The sequence below is a fragment of the Plecotus auritus genome (assembly GCF_963455305.1).
Source record: "Plecotus auritus genome assembly, chromosome: 3".
Classification (NCBI taxonomy): Eukaryota; Metazoa; Chordata; class Mammalia; order Chiroptera; family Vespertilionidae; genus Plecotus; species Plecotus auritus.
The window spans coordinates 35,028,486-35,055,187 of NC_137772.1; positions in this window are offsets into that span (position 1 = coordinate 35,028,486).

Consider the following 26,702-nt stretch of genomic DNA (forward strand, 5'->3'; position numbering starts at 1 on the left):
ATCATTGATTGACTGCCTCCTGCACGTTAGACCAAGCCCGCAACCCAGGCATGTGCCCTTGACCAGAATCGAACCTGGGACTCTTGGGTCCACAGGCTGACGCTCTATCCACTGAACTAAACGAGCTAGGACTAAATTTAATTTCTTGATTATCTTTCCTTCCTTTAGTATATCAAACATTAGCCTGTACTGCTGGCTGCTGCTCTTTCCATAATGAAAGATCACCCAGATTCATGCAGGCTCTCAAAAATACTTACATTTATTTTAGATCAGTAAACTTATGTGGATTTTGCATAAAACACACCAGGGAAAAAAAAAAGCTTCCAACACAGATATCTTGTAAGCAGAGTATAAACATGAAGACCAGCAATTTGAAATTCCTTTGTAAACAGAAAGTCTTGTACAACTGCATCACAAAATGTGTCAAGAGAGTGTGCTTACTTATTTACTTTTCCGTTGCATATTATATTGGGCCTAAGTTTGTATTTGCATAGTGTTAAGCATGCAGAGAAAGGAGTGTCTCTATTTGCATTTTTAACATTGGGTATCTTTGGCACAAATGGAGGTAGGCAGTTTGCCTTCATATTCCCTCAATGCTTGTCATGAAAATTTTCTCCAGTGATTCACTAATGTGCTGTGTAGTAAAAGCCAGAATATTACTGAAAAAATTTTTATACATCAGCTAAAAATTTAGGCTGTTAGTTAAATCTCCATCTCAAATGTAATTTTTAAAATGCTGCTATAAGATTATCATACATTTCTTCTTCAGACACCCAGCCACCATTCCCAAACATTCCATGTGTTTGTTGATACAAACTTGTCCCTGATTAAATTATCTGTATCTAACCACAAAGAATGACAACACTTGGAATCTTACAGTAGGTTAATAATACCTTCATTCATTTAAACTAAACTTCCAAGGCATACAGCAGTCTGAATGCAAATTAGACAAACAAATAGCAGTAGTATGCTCTAAAAATTCATATTCTGTAGGGAGCTGCTATAGGGTTAAGCCTTGGATTAACCTGAGGTAGAGCCACAAACAACTCCCAGCTTAGAGGGCAGAACCCTCTTAGCATAATTAAGCTTGACCTTATGGCCACTCCCTAGATCCTTCCTAGGTAGCTAATGAGCTGTGGGAGATGCAGCAAGTAAAACAAATAAAATTCACAAGAACATTGTAACTATGTTGACCACTACCTTATTTTTCTGTGACTATAAAATAAAGCCTCAGCTTGCCGGCTGGATCCTTTTCTGTGTCCTCATCCAGGCACGGGAGATCCACTGAGCCCCAGCTATATTCTCTTTGTCTTTTCTTTAATACTTCACCGCCCCTCCTCAGTCTCACCAAACCTGGCTGTGCTGGCACAGCACATGTGGCGCCCAACGTGGGGCCTGAGTACAGGGCCACTACAATTGCAAGGTGAAATGATGCTCCAGTGAACCATGTGCAGAAAGCAAAAAGGAAGGTAAGGAGAGCAGTTTAGTAATAGCTAGGTGTAAAACATGGGAAATTAAGACTGTCCAAAACTGAGGACTATAAAGAAAAATCAGACCCTCCAGAAGGAAATTCGACAGCACCAGCCTCACATTGACATCTTCGCATTGATGACCACAGAGGGTCGCCGACCTGCAGCAGCTGTGGGGCCTCCTCATCAAGGAGATGGAGAAGGGGCACCAGAAGTTGGAGGGAGTACAGGGAACCCAGAGAAGCTCTTTGTCCCTTTGTTCAAAAGACTGAGAGTTGCCCCAATGATAGCGATGTGGAAGAACAAAACGAAGGGTATGCAAGGGTCTGAGGTGCTGACTAGCATTGGTGAGCGGCCAGTTTTCTGTAAAGCGTTTCACAACCAAATCTGAGGACTCTGAGTAGATAACTTTTATTTTGTAGCTGAAACTTTCATTTAGTAACTAAAAATGTTAACATGTCTGTAGTTTGATTTCTCTCACTGCTGTTGTTGCATTGGCATTGTTTTGTTATTATTTTAATAGCCAGAGCTTTGTTCTTGAAGTTCAAATTTTAAAATGTTAACATGTATGCAGTTTGGTTTTTGCATTGGCATTGTTTTGTTATTGTTTTAATAGTCAGAGCTTTGTTCTTGATGTTCAAGTTTTACTTTTATTATAGTAGCTTAAAAACAAAGAAGGGGGAGATGTAGGAAGCAGCTATAGGGTTAAGCCTTGGATTGACCTGTGGCAGAGCCACAAATAAGTCCCAGCTTAGAGGGCAGAGGCCTCTTAGCATAATTAAGCTTGACCTTATGGCCACTCCCTAGATCCTTCCTAGGTAGCTAGTGGGCTGTGAGAGATGCAGCAGATACTGCAAAACAAGTGAAACTCACAAGAACATTGTAACTATGTTGACTACTACCTTGTTTTTCTGTGACTATAAAAAAAGGATGCCGGCTGGATCCTTTTCTGTGTCCTCATCCAGGCCTGGGAGATCCACTGAGCCCCAGCTATATTCTCTTTGTCTGTCTTTTCTTTAATCCTTCACAGCCTCTTCTCAGGCTCACCAAACCTGGCTGTGCTGGCATGGCACAATATTCCAAACTGGAGATTCAGGTGCAATTCATATAAAGAATAGCAGGCTGAAATGCCAGTTTTGATACTTATTCATTGGATACATTTTGGTCAATTTCTAATTTATTCATTAATTTTTAACCACAAGTCATTCATTTAAAAAGACTTTCCATGAAACAATGTTTTTAGCTAAGAATACATTAGATTGCACAGTGCTCTTTAAAAGTTCAAAGAGAAATCAAACAAAAAAATGTTTGCTATATTCCACCACTCACAGTATTTTATTGTGTATACTTTGGTTTCCAAAATAAGTGTGTGCCTGTTTACAAGCACTATCATATTATCCAAGCACTCCTTGGACAACTTTGAATAATTTTTTGTTATTGCATTTGAAACCCTGAAAAACATGGTGCAAACTTGTCAAACCCATCATAGATGAAAGAATTGCAAGATGTCTTAGAATTAAAAGACAACGCACCTCCACTCGTGTAAGTTTTCGTTATTGGCATTGATGAAAATTATTCTTTAGCACAGGGGTGGGGAACTTTTTTTCTGCCAAGGGCCATTTGAATATTTATAACTTCATTCGAGGGCTATACAAAATTAACTCAAAAATTAAACTGCTATGTCTGGTCAAACATTTCATTAACCCAGCTTTAATGCCTTGGTAGGACCAGATTCAAGGATTTTGCGGGCCTTATAGGGCCCTCGCGCTAGATATTCCCCATCCCTGCAGTAGCATATCGTTTGTTATTTATGAAAATGTCTATGCTGATGACCACTAAGCACAGAACATTCAGCAATTATAATAAATATTTGGTTTCAAAAATAGGTTATAAAATATATTGTTGGCAAATATGTAAAGTTAAATAATAATAAAATGAACCCCATGAATCAATGCCTTTCTAAGGGAATATATTAGTATTTTGGAATGGCATGTGGGCCACTCTCCAATCTTGTTCCCAATTCCTCCCTCACAATAGCATCTTTCTACTTAATTTGGTGATAACCATTTCTTCCTATTTCCTTGTAGATTTATCATAATAGTATATATTGCTGAATAATATGTGTTTTAAATTTGCTTGTTTGTCAGCAAACTGTTAGCCCATTTTGCTCAGTGAGTTGAGTGTTGGCCCTAGGACTGAAGGGTCATGGGTTCGATTCTGGTCAAGGGCATGTACCTGTGTTGCAGGCTCAATTCTCAGCCGTGGTCATGATGTGTTCAGGAGGAAACCAATTCATGTGTCTTTCTCACATCGATGTTTCTCTCTCTCTATTCCCCTCCCTTCCACTGTCTCTAAAAGTCAATGGAAAAATATCATCTGGTGAGAATCAATTAAAAAAATAAAATAAAAATGGGTTGGTACTGTATTTATTCTTCATCTCTCTCCCTCAGGCAATGTTTAATAAAAACATCTAGAATTTTAGATCTAAGTTAAGAATATACTTTTGTTACTTGTATTTTGTTTTGTGAGAAAATATTAAATTTTATTAAGTTATGTAAAACCATTAGTTCCATCCGCTCCTACATCCTCCATGATACTGCTTTCTTCTTACTCCAGCACTTTCCCCAAGAGTGTATATAAATAGATCTTGGTCTGGTAAACCATCTGATGCTTTCAAAGGCTGAAAAATTCTTTATTTTAATGTTAGATCCAGTGATAATTGAGTTGAATATAAAACTATAGTATTAAAATTACTTACTTAAATGCCTGAAAATAATATAGTACTTTTTTCTTCCATCAAAATTGCTGTTAAAAATTTGAGGTAGATCTGGTTGGAATTGGTTTTCTGTACATATTTCTTTCCTCTCTAGAGGTTATGAAACATGTTTTTTTCTTTAATTTTCTTAAATTTCACAAGTGTTTCTAGATATGATCCTTTGAGTACTCTGAAGCTTTTCAATCCGCTAATATTTTTCTCATATTCTTGGAAAGTCTAATATTCTTTTAAAAAAATTATTTCTGTCCTTGAGCACTCTCTTTATATTGATGTAGTTGCATTTTTCCTGTTCTCAATATTCCTAAACTTTTCTTTTGCATTACCTGCTTATTTATCTCTTCCTGATATCTTTCAGAAATGTATCACAGTCTGAACTTTGAGTTCATTTATTTGTCTTTAGCTAAATATACTTCTCCAATCTGTTTAGTTATATCTCCATATTAATTGATAGTAAAACAAATCAATGCAATACTGACCCTTGACTCTCATTATAACTGTTTATATTTCCTTATCTCTTTGAGAATTCTTAATAAGGCTAATTTAAATTTTTCAGTTGTGTGTTCTATTAATTTTACTTTGCCTGGTACAAGTGATTCTGTTTATCTTTGTTTTATATAGCTGTGCCAATTCAGTATCAATTTATGTTTTCTCAGTGATATAAGGATTATATGATTTTGTAACTATTAGTATCTCATTTGACTCCCTTGCTCTCATAATTCCTCCCATTATTCAAATTAAGAAAGCTAAGCATGGGTCTTACTCAGATTTATATAGCTCATAATAGTGGAATCTCTGTTTTGAAGGAATAATATATGCTCCTTTATTGGGCAGTGTCAAAAATTTTAAACTCAAAGAAACACTGCAAGATTTGTAAATTACCCACTTTTACAAATGTGGCATCAAAGTTTACAAAGAGGACTCATAAGGCAACGTGGCATTCCATGTATATATAACACTGGAAAAGGTAAAGCACCTAAAACAAATCAGTGGTTAAAGGTGTAGACCAGGGGTGGGCAAACTTTTTGACTCGAGGGCCACAATGGGTTCTTAAACTGGACCGGAGGGCCGGAACAAAAGCATGGATGGAGTGTTTGTGTGAACTAATATAAATTCAAAGTAAACATCATTACATAAAAGGGTACGGTCTTTTTTTTTTTTATTTCAATAGTTTTATTCATTTCAAACATTTTAACAAGAATGTAAACACTAATTATTATAATTTGAAACTTCAAAAAATGGAGGAATCATAGCACAATAACATACCTTATATTGAAGATGGCAAAGGCAAAATAAAATTGCCTAACAAAGGAAAGGTACAAAAGCCTTTCAAATTAAACTTAAATATAATAAAATAATTTAAAACTAAAACAAATAGAAAAGAACAAAATGTGTAAACAGTAAATTAAACATTTTCTTTAGTGCAACTTCCAAATTATGCCGGGACGTAGATGTAGATGGCAATGCAGACTGGGTTGAAAGGTTTTTGGTCTTTAAAACATCAACTTCAGTGGGAACAGTGTTGTTGGTCTCCTTTTTAGCTAATGCTCTGATACTGTGCTCTCCAGGGGCGTGTCTCCCTACATCACCACCATAACGTGTCTACGCATTCCCAGGGTGATGTCATCCGCGGGCATTACAAGGAGCCTCTGGAAGATTGAGAGGTTGTTCCTTCTACTGAATGGGCGGATATAAATCTGCCCACTCAGAAGAAGGAGCTGTGGCCGTGTTTCCCGACGTTGCCATGTTAACACTGCTGCTGGAGAAGGAGCAGAGGGGAGAGCAAGAGAACCCTCCGCTCTTTCGGCTCCGCGGGCCATATAGAACAGCCCAACGGGCCGGATCCGGCCTGCCGGCCGTAGTTTGCACACGTCTGGTGTAGACTACAAATTGGCACAAGTGCGCTTTTCAGGGGATGGAGTCTTCTCAGAGTTGATGGTATAAGTATACACGACAATTAAAATAGTACTTGTACACTATTTTAACATATAATAGAAACAACAAAAACGCCTTCACAAGCTAGGAGAAACGGAAACTCTCCTGAACCTGCATTTTTTGAGATCCTTCTAGGAAGACATGTAAAGACTGGGGCTAGAAGGACATGGGCCCACCATAGGCCTTTCTTGGAACCCAGTTTGAAGTTAGAAAACACCCTTTAGGGCTACCTCTGAGATTACACCAGGTTTCTGGGGCCAGATCTTGGGAATGCTGTGGTCTGAATCACAAAGGTGCATCTGAAAGCGCTCCCAAGCTAGCCTTGCCAGGGTTTATCCTCATCCTTGGGCAGCAACATCATGTCTTCCCAGGGCAGGTCTTGCGGCCACTTCCAGCTCCTAAGTTTCCCATCTCAAGCCTACTCGGGGCCTGCTTGTGGGGAAACGTTTAACACCCAACATCTCTTCCACTCCGGGAGTTTTCTCTGTTGCAACCCCAAGTGACTGAGGGGAGGCAGTAGCAGACCCAGCGCCCATGTCCTGAGTCACAGGCCCCTCCGACACAATGATGCCCGTTATCAGCACTGCGTCAACAAACACAGTTTCACAACAGTTTCACAACAGTTTCAAAACCACCAATAAAGAGACGCCCTGCCGTGCCCTAGCTGTCGGAGTCCCTCAGGCACCCACAGTGCCTAAAGCACCCTCCCCTCCCGGAGCTGGCATAGCTCCATGAGGTTTCTGCAGCGCATGCGCCGACCACGCCTTCCTCCCCTGCAGAGCGGCCTGCAGATGGGTTCGGGGTCCGCCCTTGGAGGCCAGTCTCCACACTTTTCTGGAACAGGACTCAACGCACAGAGTTCCACCCTCGGGGAGAAATCCTGTTCCCAGCCAGAACCTCTGCAGTCATGGGCCCTTCGGTTCACGTGGCTCCCATAATGCAACACGGCACTGTCTCTGAAGGATGGATTTGGCGGGAAAGCTGGAGAGACTGTTTCCTGAAAAAGCGGGCAGGTGCAGGAAGTGGTGCCCTCCCGTTTGTCCACGGCCACACCCAGTGTTTCCAAAGGGAAAGAGGCAGAACTGGCCTGAGCCACCTCCGGACCTACAATAGCGTCCAGTGCTTTCCTGGGTCCACAAGGTGACCTCTCCGTGGCTGGAGACCTGGCGTCTGAGGTCCCTAGGCCTCCATCCTCCCCGTCTGTGGACATTCAGGGGAGAAGCAATCAAGGCCTCATGGAAGAAAACCTCCCCGAGTTCACCGGATTGAGGTCTGCGCACAGGTAGGTGAGAACTCCGGATGAGGAGGGGTTGGAGACCACACCTGGAAGTCCTCCGCAGGAGGAGAAAGGGGGGGGGGGGCGGGGAGAGGAGGAGGTGCTGATTGAGGATGTTGACTTAACTGGACACAGCTGTGCTCTTAAAATGCCTCTCAGGTTCGCCCGGTGAGCTTGCTGGCTATGCGTGCTGCAAAGGGTTTTGCACAATGCTATGACTATCTTATGCTCTTGGTGATGGATTTAGGGGTTGGGGGCGTGTCTCAAGACAGTAATTCTTTGGCAATTATAATATTGCACCTCTGTCCTTGCACTGCGATTTTTCAAAGGTGATCTTCCTCGTTGTAATCATCTTGCCTTTGAGGTGTGGAGGGGGATTTAGGATGGAGTTAATGCTGAAAAGTCTGCGAGTTTATTTGTTCCGATTGATGCCTTCCCTCCACTCTGCGTGCCACACTGAGATGATGCAGGCAGCGGCCTTGGTACAGCTACACTGAGGAGAGAAAAGAGCACACCAGAAACTCTCCTTCACTCTCTGCCCCCTCCCTGGTCCTGGCCTCCTTCATTCTGCTCTGAACTTTTCTCCACAAACTATCAAGCCCACAGTTTCTGTGGCCTTATGCACTTCTCACAGGGCTTTTGGCAGTTGGCAAATCTATCAATCTCCCTCTAGCTCTTGGCATGGGTGTGGGAGTTCCTGCTGCTTCATCATTCTCAGAAACATCCAGCCCACTGACTTTGTGTCTTTGACATTCCTTTTTCAGTGACTGGTGGATGAAAAGGGGAAGTTAGGTTGGTAATGCTCAGATGCTCTCTTCTCCAGTAACTATTTCTATCTTAGGACAGTAGTAATAAGATGTCTGTATGCCATTCATTCAGCCTGTTAGACACTCAGACAATTGAGGGAGGAGATGATCTAGTAGCAAAGTGGCACTAGATAAAATCCTCCAGAAATAGGGAAATCATTTAGGAACACTACACAGCATTTTCCACCCATTGAGAGACCTACGATGTGGCCTGAGGCCAACAGGCTTGCATTCAGTAAAGGAAGATATTTAGTTGTAAGAGTAACCAAGTAGATAACTTCAATAGGAGATTTGTAAAAGTATATTTTTGAAGAAGAGAAAGATAACATTGTCCTGAAAACTCAGATATAATAGTTCACAATTTGCTCTTATAGGAATTTGCTTGAAAACTAGGTGCAAAAATAAAATGTAATTAGAATGAGTATGGGAACAAATTGAAAAGATCCTAGAACGGAGATGAAGTTCTCAGGCGAACAAACTTGGCTCAAAGGATGTTGCATTTCTAGAGAAGGTGTTCACCCTCAAACATATTTCACAGCCTTAGGATAGCATTCTAGCAATAAGGAGACCATGACAGTGACCAGAGGCCAGCAATCTTCCAGGCTTTTTGGACTGTGGTACTGCTGACTTGAACCCTAAAAACTACATTTCTGTTCAGTATCAAGGAGAGAGCTCTGAAGGCACATTTGGCTTGATCACATAAATTTAAAAAGTGTCACTTTTTATCCTTTAAATGCCACAGAGAAATCCAGACCTGATGACATACGTGTGGAGGTGTGTGCACACACATGTATAAATGACCATAAAAATACAAAAATGCTTCTCTTTTATTAGTAGGAATAAGAGAAACAATTACATTTTTCATGCTTTTAGGCTTTTTCTACAATGAACAATTATTACATTTGTTATTGGAAAAATATTAACAGGAAGAACATAAGCTAGCCCAAAATCATTCTTTCTGCTTTCCTACAAAGCTGTTGGAAAAGGCCTGACATGACTTCTGCTGTATTTAATATTGTGTCTCTTAATAGGGCTCATGTTCAAAATAAACTATATTGGTAATGTGGATGCTAACTTGCAATAAAGGAAAAGACGGGCAGTGTGGTGTGTGTGTGTGTGTGTGTGTGTCAGTGTGTGTGTCAGTGTGTACCACAGTGTAAGGGCAATAAGTTCCTCCTTATCTCTGGTTTTGCTTTCCTTGGTTTCAGTTACCCGTGGTCAACCACAGTCTGAAAATATTAAATGGAAAATTCCAGAAATATACAATTCATAAATTTTATTTTATTTTTTTTCATCAAATTTATCCCCTCTATGCCCTCTTCCACCTCCCCACCCCCCCAGCAGTCACCACACTGTTGTCCGTGTTGTGTGCAGTTTTGAGTAGCGTGATGAAATCTCACACCTTCCTGCTCTGCCCCACCCTGGATATGAATCATCCTGTTGTCCAGGGTATCCACACTACATATGCTCCCCTCCTGTTAGTCGCTTAGTCATCTAGGTTATCAAATTGACTGTGATGGTATTGCAGTGCTTGTGAACAAGTAGCCCTTATTTTACTTAATAATATCACATTCACATAAGTTTTTTACAGTATATTGTTATTTCTTCTATTATATTATTAGTTATTGTTGATAATCTTTTACTGTGTCTAATTTATAAGTTAAACTTTACCATAGCTATGCATGTATAGCAGAAACATAGTGTATATTGGGCTCAGTACTATATACAGTTTAAGGCATCCACTGGGAGTCTTGGAACATATCCCCCATGGGTAAGGGGAGACTACTGCACATGGTAAGCATTGCCCAATCTTTGATCTATTTTTTTTTTTTTTTTGCCAGTGCTCCAGTATGAAGAAACTGAATTTTAACATTTTTTGGCACTTAGTTTAATAGCTTCTGCAGACATGACCCTAAATTTTAAAGGTTCACCATTCTGGCAAAAATTGTGCAACAAAAATGTCTCAGGGCAATTTGCTGCCTAATTTGTTTAAACTGTGAGCAGACAGCCATGAAAAATGAACACCAAGCAATAACAATTATGTGTACATGCATAGCTCTTATTCATATAAAAACTGTCATATAAAAACCAACTTGGTAATTCATTCAACAATTGTTAACAATTTTATGTGACACAAACTCTTTTAGATGCTGGACCACCAGAAAATGTCCCTGACCTCACAAAGCTAACATCCTAAGGACAGGGGCAGACAGCAAGCAAGTATACAGTAGGCATGCTCAATCATAATTATATAATGACTAGAGGCCCGGTGCATGAAATTCGTGCATGGGGGGGGGTGTCCCTCAGCCCAGCCTGCACCCTCTCCAATCTGGAACCCCTCAAGGGATGTCCGACTGCCCATTTAGGCCTGATCCCTAACTGCTTCTGCCTGCCAGCTTGATCACCCCCTAACCACTCCCGTGCCAGCCTGATTGATGCCTAACTGCTCCCCTGCCAACCTGTTTGCCCCTAACTGTCTTCCCCTGCAGGCCTGGTCACCCCTAACTGCCCTCCCCTGCAGGCTTGATCACCACCAACTGCCCTCCCTTACAGGCCTGATCCCTCCCAACTGCCCTCCCCTGCTGGCCATCTTGTGGTGGCCATCTTGTGTCCACATGGGGGCAGGATCTTTGACCACATGGGGGCAGCCATCTTGTGTGTTGGAGTGATGGTCAATCTGCATATTACTCTTTTATTAGATAGGATAGAGGCCTGGTGCATGGGTGGGGGCCAGCTGGTTTGCCCTGAAGGGTGTCCCGGATCAGGGTGGGGGTTCCCTTGGGGCATGGGGCGGCCTGGGCAAGGGGCCTGTGGTGGTTTGCAGGCTGGCCACGCCCCCCGGCGACCCAAGCAGAGGCCCTGGGATCTGGGATTTATTTATCTTGTAGCCTGGAGTGGAGCCAAGCTTTCTGCTTGCTCCGTGGTGGCAGCCATTTCTGTTGGGATTTATGTATCTTCTATAATTGAAATTTTGTAGCCTTAAGCGGAGGCCAAAGCAGGCCAGGGCTGCAGAAGCTTGGCTTCCTCCATTGCTGCAGGCAACCCTAGCCTCCTGCTCTCTCCAGCTCCGTGGCTGCTGCCATTTCTGTTGTGATTTATTTATCTTCTATAATTGAAACTTTGTAGCATTGAGTGGAGGCCTGGGCCAGCAAGGGCAGGCGGAAAGCTTGGCTTCCTCCATTGCCAGGGAAACCCAAGCCTCCCTCCTGCTCTCTGTGGCTGCAGCCATCTTGGTTGGGTTTATTTGCATATTTCCTCCTGATTGGCTGGTGGGCGTGGCTGGTGGGCATGGCTTGTGGGTGTAGCAGAGGTACAGTCAATTTGCATATTACTCTTTTATTAGATAGGACTAGAGGCCCGGTGCACAAAATTCGTACATGGCAAGGGGGTCCCCACAACTCAACCTGGACTCTCTCCAATCTGGGACCCCTCAGGACCCCTGGCTCCTAACTGCTCACCTGCCTGCCAGCCTGATCCCCCTAACTGCTCTCCCCTGCTGGCCTGATCCCCCTAAGTGCTCTCCCCTGAAAGCCTGTTTGCCCTAACTGCTCTCCCCTGCTGGCCTAATCCCCCTAACTGCTCTCCCCTGCCTGCCTGATCGCCTCTAACCTCCTCTGCCTTGGCCCTGCCAACATGGCTTTGTCGGGAAGGACATCTGGAAGGTCATCTGGAAGATGTTCAGTCTAATTAGCATATTACCCTTTTATTAGTATAGATGCCACCTTGTCCTAAAAATGCAGGTTGTTCCTAGGTTTTCCTATCGTGGAAGGGGAGCCCGCAGTAGCATCCTGGGTTCTGTCCAGGGCTTATGCGCTTGTGCTTTATCTCAGCAGATGCGATTCCTAGTAGAAGACTCTTGGGTGTACCTTGAACATTTCTATTGAATTTGCCAAATCATCCTCCAAAAATGTTGAACCACTTTAAACACCCACCAGCAACCATGCGTGTGCCCTCCATCCCACTTTGATGCCAATATCATTGATTTCTCCCTAGAAGCTTCCCTCCTGTCAGCCGGGATTGCTTGGTACTTGAGTCAACCTCATTGTTCAGCTGGGGCCTTGATTTCCAGAGATAGAATTATGGAGGAGGAGAAATAGTTTTCCTCTACCTTTCTGAGTTCTTAGGGGAGGCCCTTGTAATGAAAGACAGATCACCAAGAGAAAAGCAAAAGTTCATTAACATGTGTACCTCGTGTATATGTGGGAGATCCCAGGGAAAACTGAGTAACTCCCAAGGTGGCTTAGAATGCAGATTTAAATACCTTCTTCCTAGGGAAAGGGGACGGGAGATATAGGCCTCTTAGAGGAGAGTAAATGATATTTAGGAAAGATGAATGGAACTGGGGGGAAATAGTTTGTAACAAAGTGTGGGTGTGATGTCAACTTCTAGTCTCCTGTCCTGTGACAGGAATCAGTCTTCTCTGGCTGATGACACTTCTCCCGTCAAGGGGACCTATGACATTTGAGCTCCTTTTGGGGGGTCCGATTTTAGGCAGATCAGGAGACTTCAGTGAAAGCCTCTGCATGCATTTGCTGTTTTTCAAGCATCTGCAGGTCAAGATCATCAGTATAACAACACAGCATATGTTGGGGTGGCATGTTCTCTGATCTTCAGAATAAACCCAACAAAAGCTTGTTTCCTCTCTTAGATGATCTGCCACAGTAGCATTATTCCCTGGAGACGGTATTCCGACCAGACCTTCCTGGGAGTGGTCATAACATACCCTGTGCTTGTAGAAAGGTGTGGGCCACATCACTAAATGAACCAGGGGCAGTTTTCTCATCTTGTGGAAAGGGAGATAAAGTTATGGTAGTTTATCTCCCTTTCCACAGGTTTCTTGTGGGTTTGTGTCTCCGCTGCCCCCCTCACCCCCCCAGCAGCCCCAGCACGACGGTGGCGGGCCTTGGGGTTGCTGGGTGCTGGCCTCCCTGCGGGTCTGTGTCCCCGATCTGGCTTTGTGTCCCCAATTCGGCCCTCACAGTCCCACTGCCGCCATGGCGGGGCTCGGGGCTGCGGGGTGCCGGACTCCCTGCAGGTTTGTGTCACCGATCTGGGTTTGTGTCCCCAATCCGGCCCCCGCAGTCCCACTGCCGCCATGGCGGGGTTCGGGGCTGCGGGGTGCCGGCCTCCCTGCAGGTTTGTGTCCCCATCCGGCTCCCCGCAACCCCAGCGCCACCATGGTGTGGCTTGGGGCGGTGGGTGCCGGCCTCCCTGTGTGTTTGTGTCCCAATCCGGCCCCCCCGCAGCCCCAGGCGCCGCCATCGCGGGGCTTGGGGCTGTGGGGTGCCGGACTCCCTGCGGGTTTGTGTCCCCCATCCGGGTTTGTGTCCCCGATCCAGGTTTGTGTCCCCGATCCGGCCTCCCGCAGTCCCAGCGCCGCCATGGCAGGTCTTGGAGCTGCTGGGTGCCGCTGCCTGGCTGCTATGGGCGTGGCCATCTTTGTTGGGTAATTTTCATACTCACTCCTATTGGCTGGTAGTGTAACAGAGTGATGGTTAATTTGCATCTTACTCTTTTATTAGATAGGATTCTTAGGATAGAGCTTCCCCTAAACACATCATGAAGGCTACAACAGATGTCCAACATTCAGCAACCCCAGAATGTTATGTAGAAGTGGAAATATTATCACTTTAGCATTACAAGTCTCGTTGTTGCTATTTTAATATTTGTTTTTCTGTTAAGACTTTAAGTAGAAATTATTCCATCTCCAGGCATATGCAGACATACATAGTCAGGGACAAATGCTCAAGGTGTTTAGCTTCTTTTATTCTGTCTTTTCCATTTCTTCCACAGGTCTTGGTTCTAAGGGCATGTTAATAAACATTGTTCATGCTAAACACTCTCACAGATTATGCTTTTCAGGAAACCCAAACTGCAATACACAGGAAATCAGGCTTTAGAAACAGAATGGTCCTTCATAATTGTCTTGAGATGGATCAAATCGACAGGCCTTTGTAATTGCCTTTGGATCCAACCTCTGAGGAATGGGCCTGGCCTTGGGCATAGTGTATGGCAGCTGTAGGCCACCCACTAACTCAGGCATCTTTGACCAATGGCTGATATGCCTTTTCTTTTCCTCTTTCCAGGGAGATAGGGGGCCTGGGATTGAAACTGTACTCTGTGAGGTGGCTGCAGGAGGGGAATGGGGGGACTCACAGCATGATGGGTTCAAAGGTTTGGTGAGAGAACACCCCATTAATGTGTGTGGAATTGTGAAACCCTTTGGGTTATATACATGGAGGAAAAGAATGAAGTAAAGGGAAGAGTGCAGCCAAGTTTCATGATACCCATCCTGACCCCATCACAAAATGATTTTACAAACATGTTTACTAGTATGACCTCAGCCATGAAGGGACTTTTGTTCCTCCCCAAATGATCCATTTTCATTATCTTCATGTAGTAACATTTTTTAAAAAATTCATTCTACCATTAAAGATTAGGTAAAATCATTAAAGTGGACATTTCACGTGCAAGTAAAAATGAGGTTAAGTAAATAACTTAAGTACCAAATCTTCCCTATTTTGAAAATAGGCAGGACATTGGTAACTAAAAAAAAAGAAAAAAGATATGAACTGAAAGTGAGAAGCATGAAATATTAAAAACACAGTTAATTAGCCAATATTTATTTATTTTCATTATCACCCCCAAGGACATGCTTATTGATTTTTTAGAGAGAGGGGAGGGGAAAGAGAGAGAGACATTGATGTGAAAGAGAAACATCCATCCGTTGCCTTCTTGTACGCACCCTGACCGGGGAACGAACCCACAACCTAGATATATGCCCTAACTAGGAATCGAACACACAACCGTTTGGTGTACAGGACAATGCTTCAACCAACTGAGCCACACTGGCCAGGGCATAGTTGATCGTTATGTTTAGGGAATACTTTAAAAAAATGAAAGGAAATTAACAGGCATTTCCTAAATCCATACTTCTAATAAATACTGTTTAAGAATATGAGGACATGAAGATAAGGAGAAAGAATAGCTACGCTTATGGATTCAAATGTGGATGAGTCAATAGTGAAGTTCACTCTTAATTATTTTTTACTATTGTTGCCATGGGCATCTGTGGAAAAAACCTTAACTTTTTTGATACAAGGTGGGGAATAAATTTAAAAACACAACGAATGAGCAAATATTCATAACATAATTTGGAACTGAACGTGTCATAAGAGTCCAGTGCAACGTGAGAGGTGATCAGATAAGCTACACTGATACGTTTGTGATGAATTTTAAGGAATTAAATAATTTTGAGAGTTATGGAGAGTAGGAGAGCTTTACCTTCCAGAGCCAATGCATTAGAAAAATATGAATGCAGCGCAGTGGTGTGGCATCCACCTATGAGCTGGGAGGTCACAGTTTGATTCCCGGTTAGGGCACATGCCCGGGTTGTGGGCTTGATCCCCAGTCGGGGGCATGCAGGAGGCAGCCGATCAATGATTCTCTCTCATCATTGATGTTTCTGTCTCTCCTTCTCCCTTCCTCTCTAAAATCAATAAAAATATATTTAAAAAATATGAATACAAGAAAGAGCAGAATATGTCTAAAGATAACAGTTAATTTGATTGGAAAATATGGCCTATGTTTTAAGAGAGTGGGAGGTATGTCTGCAAGGCTGGTTTGAGGACCATATTTTAGAAAGCTTTGAAGACAATATGAGATATATGATGAATTTGATCCAGGGGTTAGTATTCTTAGAACTATGCTTTAGAAACATTATCTAGAATCAAGATTTGGGGTGAATTTAAGTGGTTAGAGATAAAAGGTTGACAGAACTGTGAGGAAAAGTAGGATTAGCATTAGAATGATCATGGAACTAAAAGGTTGCTCCCTGATTTGTAAATTATGTGACTCCAGACATATTTGTTACCTAAACTCATTCTTAATTTTTATTGTCTATAAAGGGAAGCTGAATATTTACTTCACAAAAGTTAATGTAAGCAAATATCTGAGTGTATATTCCCAATAAATAGTAGTTCTACCTGTCTTAACAATCAGCCATCTAGGGTTCTGTCTAATATAGTATTCTGAGAGTAAAAAGATGTGCCATAGAGTGTTAGGGGTGAGGATAAATGGGGAAAAAGAACACTGAAATAGTTTTCCTCCATTATTATACTCACAACAGGAAATAATTCATTAAAATAAATGGCAGTTGTGAAATTGTGGCGAATCATCCTGGAACTTTTTTTTTTTTCCAATGAAAATTACTAGTAGAATAGAGAAACCATGATAATTTCATAAATGACCAGGTAATAACCTTAAATATCCCTTGCATTTAAACTTTTCATTTCTTTATCATGGATAATTTGTGACTAAAATAATTCTGTATATGGGGTTTGATGGACTAAATTGATCCCAAATGTAGGGCTCAAAATTAGTTTTGAAAATAGTGGGGGAAATTTGGTGATTCTAACAAGAAACATTTTGATGATATTTTGGCCATGCATTAAGTGATTAATCAAAATCCAAGGAGTCATGCCCTAACCGGTTTGGCTCAGTGGATAGAGCGTCGGCCTGCGGACTGAAAGGTCCCGGGTTCGATTCCGGTCAAGGGCATGTACCTTGGTTGCGGGCACATCCCCAGTGGGAGGTGTGCAGGAGGCAGCTGATCGATGTTTCTCTCTCATCGATGTTTCTAGCTCTCTATCCCTCTCCCTTCCTCTCTGTGAAATGTCAATAAAATATATTTTAAAAAAAAAATCCAAGGAGTCATTATCAGGGGAGTTCTGTCCTTCCTTTGCAAAGAAAATTGGTCTGTGGTTATGAAGTATACTAAGTTTAAACTATTGCAAGAGAGAGATTGTTTTTAAGCTGTCTTATTTCATTTGTCACCATTTTCACACAATAATGAACAAATTATTTTCTTAACCTCTTAATTGAGATATTCCCAAAAGCTTACAAAAAGAGAAAGAATAAAGCAGTCGAAAGAGTAACTTCAAAACCACATGGTAGAATTATATAAGAAAATGAAAAGTAATATATACTAGTATATACACAGGGTATCCCCTCAAAATGTATAACTTTAACAGCTGATAGCTCCATTTTGAAAATGAAATGTATTTTAATAAACACTGCCTTTATAATTATTCAGAACTAGCTGTACCCGGCCACGCGTTGCTGTGGCTCAGTCTGGTTAAGTGGAAAAGAAAGAAAAGAGAAAGCACACGTTTCTAATATGTTTAATTTCACAATGCTTGTAGGTATACAATATTTTTTTGTTGTTCCATTGTCTGTGCAGATATAGAGATTATCTGGTTTGCTGAACATGCAACATATAATTGTCCATGTGAGAAGCAATCCGTGTCTAGATCTAAACTGCACAATTCTAAAGATTGGCCCTGAGCTTTGTTGATGGTGATTGCAAACGCCAATCGAATTGGGAATTGCAGTCTCTTAAATTGAAATGGCATATCCGTTGGAATCATAGGAATGCGAGGAATGAGGACATCTTCACCTTTGAAAGGTCCTGTCAAGATTGTTGCTTCTACCACGTTGCTCATTAATTTTTTTACTGCAAGCCGTGCGCCGTTGCAAAGCTTTGGCTGGTTGATATTTCACAACATGATAATTGGCACACTGATTTTCAATTGCAGTACGTGCGGTGGCATCCCTGGCAGATTGAGTGAATTCAAAAATTCTGTTGGATAATTAACGGCTTCATCTGCTTCCACAACAGTGTCGACGGACTTGTATGTGACTGCCTCGCTTTGAATGTTAGACTGAATAATATTGTTAAGTTCGTAGACGTCTTTGTTCTTGGCCGCAAGAATAGCTCGTTCACTCAGCCAATCGTGATTCTTATAATTGGTTTGAATATTGGGAAATACTTTTTCAACCAACTCTTCTTTTGACGTCACTAAATTGCAGAAGTTATGAGGCAATGAAATTCGTCCTGAGATCAGATCAACCGGCACCTTTCTGTTGCCAATTTCCAGCAATTGATGTGTATTTCCTGATGGTAGATAGGAAATGCTTTGATTCGGTGGTATATCCGGCAAGCAAAGTTTTTAATGGCTCTGGCGGTTCTCCAAGTTGAGGCAGTTTAATTTTTCCAGCAGCGCAACATATTCCTTTCGTTTCTCCATTAAATTTAAGAGCCTTGCAATAAGGACACACTTCAGTCATAGCGCCGATGAGAACATGCCGGCTCAAACTATAATCATCAGCTGGGTTGTACCTGAATGCAAGGCGATTGTAAATCGCGTGATTGCTGAGCACGGAGTCGTGTTTGACGCTGATCTGCTGTTTCTCCTTGACGTCTTTCAGCCACTCTCAGCCTGTCGCGTTCATTCTGTTGAGAACGACGCAGATCTGAAGCTGCAGAACGTGATTGCAGTGCTAGCAACCGTGCATCCTCAAGTCTGGCTGCACGTCGCTCTGCTGCTTCCTCAGCACGTATTTGAGCCATTCTTTGTCTGTTTCGCTCGTTCGCTGATGCCCTTTCTTCCTCAGTTTGATTTGCAATTACTGGTCACACTGCTTCCGCTCCGGGAGTAGGACGACCTAGGTTTGATCTTCTGCGAGGCATTATTTGGATGAACTAAAGCAGATCGAACTATACTCACGAAATGAACGCTATGGTAAATGACACAGCTCAATTCTAACGCAATGTCACACGAAATAATTAAATCTAAATGAAAATAAATTGAAATCTATGAAAATTCAATTTAACAATGCAATCGGAAACATTGAAATGGAATCGTTAAATATTTAGTATAGCGTGTGTTGCTTTTATGTCCAACAGATGGCGCTGTTTTTCACAAAAAGCATGTTTTTACCTGTCACAGGTGTGACATCTATATAATAGTAGGTATAAGGTGCATAAAAACAGGCACGTATTCGAATGCAACGTTGTGTCAAAATTTCAAAGCAATTGGTGAAGAACTTTTGGAGATTTAAGATTTTGAACAAACGAACATTTACATTTTTATTTATATAGATATGTGTATACAATTTTTGGTGACACCCTACATATGATTATATAGAAATTCATAAGATAATAGCATATTATTTTATATCCTATATAATAAAGAGGTAATATGCAAATTGACCATCACTCCAACACACAAGATTTCCCCCCCATGTGGTCAAAGATGGCCACCCCCAGGTGGACACAAGATGGCTGCCACAAGATGGCCAGCAGGGGAGGGCAGTTGTGGGCGAAAAGGCCAGCAGGGGAGGGCAGTTGAGGAGGACCAGGTCTGCAGGGGAGGGCAGTTAGGGGCAACTAGGCCAGCATGAGAGGGCAGTTAGGGGCAATCGGGCTGGCAGGGGAGCAGTAAGGTGTTGATCAGGCTGGCAGGGGAGTGGTTAGGGGGTGATCAGGCTGGCAGGCTGAAGCGGTTAGGGGCAATCAGTCAGTCAAGCAGGCGAGCAGTTGGGAACCAGCAGTCCTGGATTGTGAGAGGGATGTCCAACTGCCCGTTTAGGCCCGATCCAACCACCAGGATCAGGCCTAAATGGGCAGTTGGACATCCCTTGAGGGGTCCCAGATTGGAGAGGGTGCAGGCTGGGCTGAGGGACACACACCCCTGTGCATGAATTTCGTGCACCAGGCCTCTAGTATAATATATAACAAACAACAATATATGTGTATATCCAACATTTTTGCACTATTTTTACACAACCATGTACGTACATATGTATATATACATACAAACATACAAATATATATGTGTGTGCATGTGTATGTATATGTTGTATAAGAATATTGTAAAAATGTTGTGTGAGTCCATACCTAAGACAGAGGATCTATAGGACCAGTAGTGCCAAAGGGATGGAAGGATGGTAAATAACTTTAGAATTACTTGGCCCATAAAACTTACCTGAATTTAAAACTAATATATGTTTGGCCTTGCCAGTGTTGCTCAGTGGTTGAGCATGGAGCCATGGCACCAAGAGGTCTCTGGTTCAAGTCTTTGTCAGGGCACATGCCAGGGTTGTAGGCTCAATCCCCCATATGAGGCGTGCAGGAGGCAGCTGATCAATGTTTCTATCTCTCTCTCCCTCTCCCTTTTTTTCTCTCTAAAATCAATAAAACATATTTAAAAATATAAAATAAAAGTGGTATATGTTTATTTTTTAAAATTAAAAAATGTACTATAAAAATACAACTATTACTCAAAGATACTTGGTGTACAATATTGTGATGTGTCTATTTCCTTGAATACATATATCGATATAATAAAAGCCTAAGCGACCGTTAAGGCGCAGTGACCAGAACGACCGGTCGCTATGATGCACACTGACCACCAGGGACAGCCACTCAACACAGGAGCTTCCCCCTGGTGGTCAGTGTGCTCCCACAGGGCGAGTGGTCACTCAGCCAGAAGCCTCACGGCTGGCAAGCGCAGCGATGGTGGTGGGAGCCTCTCCTGCCTCTGTGGCAGCGTTAAGGAGCAAGAAGCCAAGTGGTAAGGAGCAGGCAGGTGGGCAGTAAGGAGGAGGGATCCCGGATTGCGAGACAGACATCCCCTGAGGGGTCCCGGACTGTAAGAGGGTGCAGGCGAGGCTAAGGGACCCTTCCCCTCCCCCCCCCCAAGTGCACAAATTTTGTGCATCAGGGTTCTAGTAAATTCATAATATAATAACATAGAAATCTATATAATAAAAGCCTAAGTGACCATTACAGCAGAACGAACAGAACAACCAGTTGCTATGATGTGCACTGACCACCAGGGGGCAGATGCTCAATGCAAGAGCTGCCCCCTCGTGGTCAGTGCACCCCCACGGGGGGTGCGCCACTCAGCCAGAAGCCAGGCTCATGGCTGGCGAGTACAGCGGCAGTAGGGAGAGCCTCTACTGCCTCCATGGCAGTGCTAAGTAGCAGCAAGCCGAGCATTAAGGAGCGAGGGGTTCCGTATTGCAAGGGGGATGTCTGCCTAAGCCAACAGGTGGACATCCCCTGAGGGCTCCCGGACTGCAAGAGGTTGCAAGCCGGGCTGAGGGACAATCCCCCCCCCCCCAGTGCACAAATTTCATGCACCGGGCCTCTAGTAATATATAAAATCCTACCTTGATGATTTTTTAAAAATAAATCTTTATTCAGATTATTACAATTGTTTCTTCTTTTTCCCCCCATAGCTCCCCTCCACCCAGTTTCCACTCCACCTTCTGCCCTTACCTCCCCCATACTGTCCTCATCCATAGGTATATGATTTTTGTCCAGTCTCTTCCTGAACTCCCCCCTTTCCCCCTGAGAATTATCAGTCCACTCCCTTTCTATGCCCCTGATTCTATTATATTCACCAGATTATTCTGTTCCTCAGGTTTTTAATTCACTTGATTTTTAGGTTCACTTGTTGATAGATATGTATTTGTTGTTCATAATTTTTATCTTTACTTTTTTCTTCTTCCTCTTCTTTAAGAATACCTTTCAGCATTTCATATAATACTGGTTTGGTGGTGATGAACTCCTTTAGCTTTTTCTTATCTGTGAAGCTCTTTATCTGACCTTCAATTCTGAATGATAGCTTTGCTGGGTAGAGTAATCTTGGTTGTAGGTTCTTGTTATTCATCACTTTGAAAATTTCTTGCCACTCCCGTCTGGCCTGCATAGTTTCTGTTGAGAAGTCAGCTGACAGTCGTATGGGTGCTCCCTTGTAGGTAACTAACTGTTTTTCTCTTGCTGCTTTTAATATTCTCTCTTTGTCTTTTGCTCTTGGCATTTTAATTATGATGTGTCTTGGTGTGGTCCTCTTTGGATTCCTTTTGTTTGGGGTTCTGTGTGCTTCCTGGACTTGTAAGTCTATTTCTTTCACCAGGTGGGGGAAGTTTTCAGTCATTATTTCTTCAAATAGGTTTTCAGTATCTTGCTCTCTCTCTTCTTCTGGCACCCCCATAATTCTGATGTTGGTACGCTTGAAGTTGTCCCAGAGGCTTCTTACACTATCTTCAACTTTTTGGATTTTTTTTTTCCTTTTTGCTTTTCCAGTTGAGTGTTTTTTGCTTTTTTGTATTTCAATTCGTTGACTTGATTCTTGTGTTCCTCTAGTCTGTTGTTGGGTCTCTGTATAATATATTTTATTTTAGTCAGTGTATGTTTAATTTCTAGTTGGTGCTTTTTCATATCTTTGAGGGTCTCGTTATATTTATCGGCCTTTTCTATGATACTCTTGAAAAGCCTTATAACCGTGGTTTTGAATTCTATATCCAGTCGTTTTTTTCCTCCATTTCTTTCGTTTGTGATCTGTTTCTTTGACGCCGCATTTTCACTGCTTCCCTGAGTTGGTAGGGTAGATTTGTGTGCTAGGTTTCCTATATGGCCCAGGGGGTCGGCCTCCCCAGTTAACCTGAGGTGGACACTCTTGGTGCACCCCTTTGTGGACTGTGTGTACAGCCTTGTTGTAGTTAAGTCTTGATTGTTGTTGGTATCACTGGGAGGAATTGACCTCCAGGCCAGTTGGCTGTAAGGATCAGCTGTGTCTACACTGGGAGAAGTTCGGTGCTGGAGACAGCCTTATAGGATTAGACTTGCCAAATCGCAATAGCCTCTGTGCTCAGCTTGGATGGGGTGGAGTCTCAAGGCGGAGCAGACAGTCTTGGCTTCCAGTCAGCCTTGCCGTTGCGCACGCGCGCGCACCTTCAAACCTCTGCCTTCCCCAGCTCCCGAGTCTTTGCCCGAGAGTCCAGATTCCCCCCACAAGAGCGTGGGTCCCCAGGGGCTCGCCTGGAACTGGGGTTCAGTGCAGTCAGAACTGGGGTTCAGTGCAGTCAGGAGCTTCTGACTCCCTTCTGCTAGGGAAAGCCTGTGGCAACCTCCGCAGCCTTTGTGCACACTGGCGTGCGCGTCTCCAGACCCCTGCCCGCTGGGGCTTCCCCGGGTCTCCCCCGGGTCTCCGAGTCTCCGGGTGCCTTTCTCTCTACCTGACAGACCAGACTCCCCCTGTATGAGCCTGGGTCCACGGGGTTTCGCCCGGGACTGGGTTTCAGTGCAGTCAGAACTGGGGTTCAGTGTGTTCAGGGACTTCCTTCCTCCTTCCGCCAGAGAAAGTCAGCCAGGCTCTCAGCCGCCCTTCCTCTCTGTGCGCACAAAGACCCTTTGCCATACCTCCAATTCTCTGTGAGCTTTTCTCTTTCCTTCTAGTTGTAGAATTTTCACTCAGCCAGCTTTCCTGTGGTTCTGGATGGTGTCTGTTCTGTCTTTTATTCGTAGTTTTGAAATTGTTGTGTGAGGCAGCAGTTTAGGTGCTTACCTATGCCGCCATCTTGGTTTCTCTCCTACCTTGATGATTTAACATTATATCACCAACAGACCATATTAGTATATGTTTCAGAAAAAATGTTTTATGGTGGCTTCATGATATTCTCTTGCAAGACTATATCAACTGTTTCTCAGTACTTAGACATTATGATTACTTCCAAATTTTAATTATTATAAGCAATATTTCATATAATCATATTTGTTCCAACAACAATTAAACATTTAAATGGTTGTGCTAAGTTACCAAAAGTGGCTTTTTAAAAAATATGTTTTTATTGATTTCAGAGAGGAAGAGAGAGGGAGAGAGAGACAGAAATATCAATGATGAGAGAGAATCATTCATCAGCTGCCTCCTGCATGTCCCACACTGGCGATCGAGCCCGCCACCCAGGGATTTGGCCTGACTGAGAATCAAACTGTGACTTCCTGGTTCATAGGTTGACACTCAACCACTGAGCCACGCTGGGTGGGCAAAAGTGGCTTTTTAAAAAAGTAATATAAATATCTAGTGTCCTTATTTTGGTCTTAGTTTGCAAAGATAAGCAGAGTATGTGGTTGCTGCTTATTCTCAGAGTGGTTAGTGGTAAAGTAAATCTAATCAAAAAGAAGAATGAAATACTCTGGGTTATTCAGAAGAAACTTTGCAGTCACATTTCACATAATATTATTACTTAACACTAATTCAGTAGTTAATATGTGCCAGGCAATATTCTAAACTCTTTATGAAATGTTTGGTTCAGGGTGAAGACGTTTCTTCCCGTGGGTTCTTGTTCTCATGAACTTTGAAGAATTTAACTCTCAGACAAAAAAGTCTTCTTTAATAAAAAAATGTAGAAGTTTATTGGAAGCAGATACAAACTCCATCTGGGCAGGGGTGTCCCCAAAGGGGGCCCCACAGGGAGGACCCCCAATGGGAAAAGCTTGCTTTCTCTAACGGGAAAATCAATGTAAAAAATCCTGCCTCATGTCCCTTTGTCTCTAGTTTATATATGCTGCAGTTCTCTGTCTGAACCTGACCCTTTTTTATTGGTCCCTTTTCTTAATTTGGGACCCCGATGTTTTTCTCAATGGTTATTCTGCTATATGGTATTAGTTTCAAAGCTCAAAGACCATGTGGAGCCCCCCACTTTCTCTCCTTTTATCTTGCTGGTTGGAGTTGCCTTTGATCTCCCAGCTGCTCAGTCCAGAGATACCTCTGTCCTTGGTTTATGACTGTTTTAATTAGTTAGGCCAGAAATGTTTCCATCAGCCTGTGGCATTTTCCTATCCTCTGCATGAGTAATACAAGAATTTTGGCATCTTCAAGTCTCTATCTATGCATTCCTCTCCCATGGACCCTCTATTTCCCCCAAACCTTCCTAATTAAGGTAGCTAGCTAACCCTTTCATTTATATGTAAAAACTTACTTAATCTTAATCTTCACATTAGCTCTCTGGTAGGTACTACCACGTACCCACATTTTATAGGTTAGGAAAATGAGGTACAAAATATTATGTAACATACTCACAGTCACTCAGCTACTAAGTGGAAGTGTCAGGATCTAGACCAGTTTGCCTGCAAGTTTTATTCATGCCAGCCACCTGTTCTGATGTAGTGTAAAGCTATTTAATATTGACTGCATTTCAATAAATTGATCATGAATCATGTCATCAGAATTTTTATTTGCAATCTAGGAAGATGGAAGGCAGTGAACTAGTATTTATAGGAAGCTCAGTGGAACAATATTTAAAGACTAGAGGCCTGGTGTACAACATTCGTGCTTTGGAGGGTTCCCTCAGCCCGGCCTGTGCCCTCTCACAGTCTGGGACCGCTCAGGGGATGTTGGACTGCCGGCTTAGGCCCGCTCGCTGTACTCGCCAGCCATGAGCCTGGCTTCCGCTTAGCCAGAAGCCAGGCTTGCTGCTCCTTAGTGGTGCCTCAGAAGCGGGAGAGGCTCCCGCCATCGCTGCTGCGCTCACCAGCCATGAGCCTGCTGGTGAGCCTGGCTTATGGCTGAGCAGCGCTCCCCCTGTGGGAGTGCACTGACCACAAGAGGGCAGCTCCTCTGTTGAGTGTCTGCCCCCTGGGGGTCAGTGTGCATCATAGCAACTGGTAGTTCCTCCGTTTGGTTGATTTGCATATTAGCATTTTATTATATAGGATTTTTCAGTTACAGAACTGCCATCCAAGATTATGTACACACCCAAGTAGTAATCATTTGTGAGGGCAAAAGAATGATATAATCAGATGTGCAAGTGCTTAGTAGGTGTACCATCCAATCCAGGGTATCATTTTGAAGGAACTGACTAAGTAAGTCCTCTAAGTTGTTAACGTAAAAAACCATTGAAACCTGTAAAGAACTTTTGTGAGTTTATTTGAGCCAAACTGTCGACATATGCCGGGAAGCAGAACCTCAATGAATTGAGATAATGCTTCAGAGAGTGGCGGCATACATCTGTATTTATACATTGCAATCAAAGGAAAGGGACTTAGGTGGGTTACATGAAATCCATTGGTGATAGACTAGAGAGGCAGGAGAAAGCAAAGCAGGGGAATCCCTGGGATTGGATAAAAAGTAAAATGATAGACTCATACTTAGGTGGGTGCAGGAACAATTAACATGATAATGAAGGAATTTGTGGTATCTGTCCTGGTGCCCAGCAGCTCAGCACAGTAGGTTGTGCCCCACAGGCTCCAGAAAAAGGGAAGTTACAAGTTACCCAGACATTTCAAAGGTATGTTATTATAAATGCAAAAAGACAGATAGGCTCAGTTAAGGTCAAGGCTGACCTTGTCAGTGAAGATATCGGCCTAGGATGTAACTATCCACCATAACTGCTTTTAGTTAAAGTTTAATTTCAGACCATCCTTTGTGGTTACTTTAGGTCTCTGAGTTTGCAAGACTGCCATGCAGGCCTTCCCTGATCTTGTCAGGTTAGCATGTGGCCCCCTTTGTCCACAAAGCAAAAGGAAATGGCATCAAATAAAGGTAAAAAAAAAACAACAGATAACATGCAAGCAAAAAATGTGCCCAATGAATTTTATGTTCTGAGCTAAATTAACTGGATAGAAATTTGCCCCTAGCCATGTTGGAGTGAAAAGGACTAGACTTAACCTACTGCATAACTAATTTGAAAAACAGGAAACATATATTAAACCACTGTTTTCAGACACTGGATAGCAAGTAGCTTCTGACTGTGATCTTTGATAAAAAGCAAACAAATAAGATGAGTTCTATGATTATTATCCAGCTTTTTGT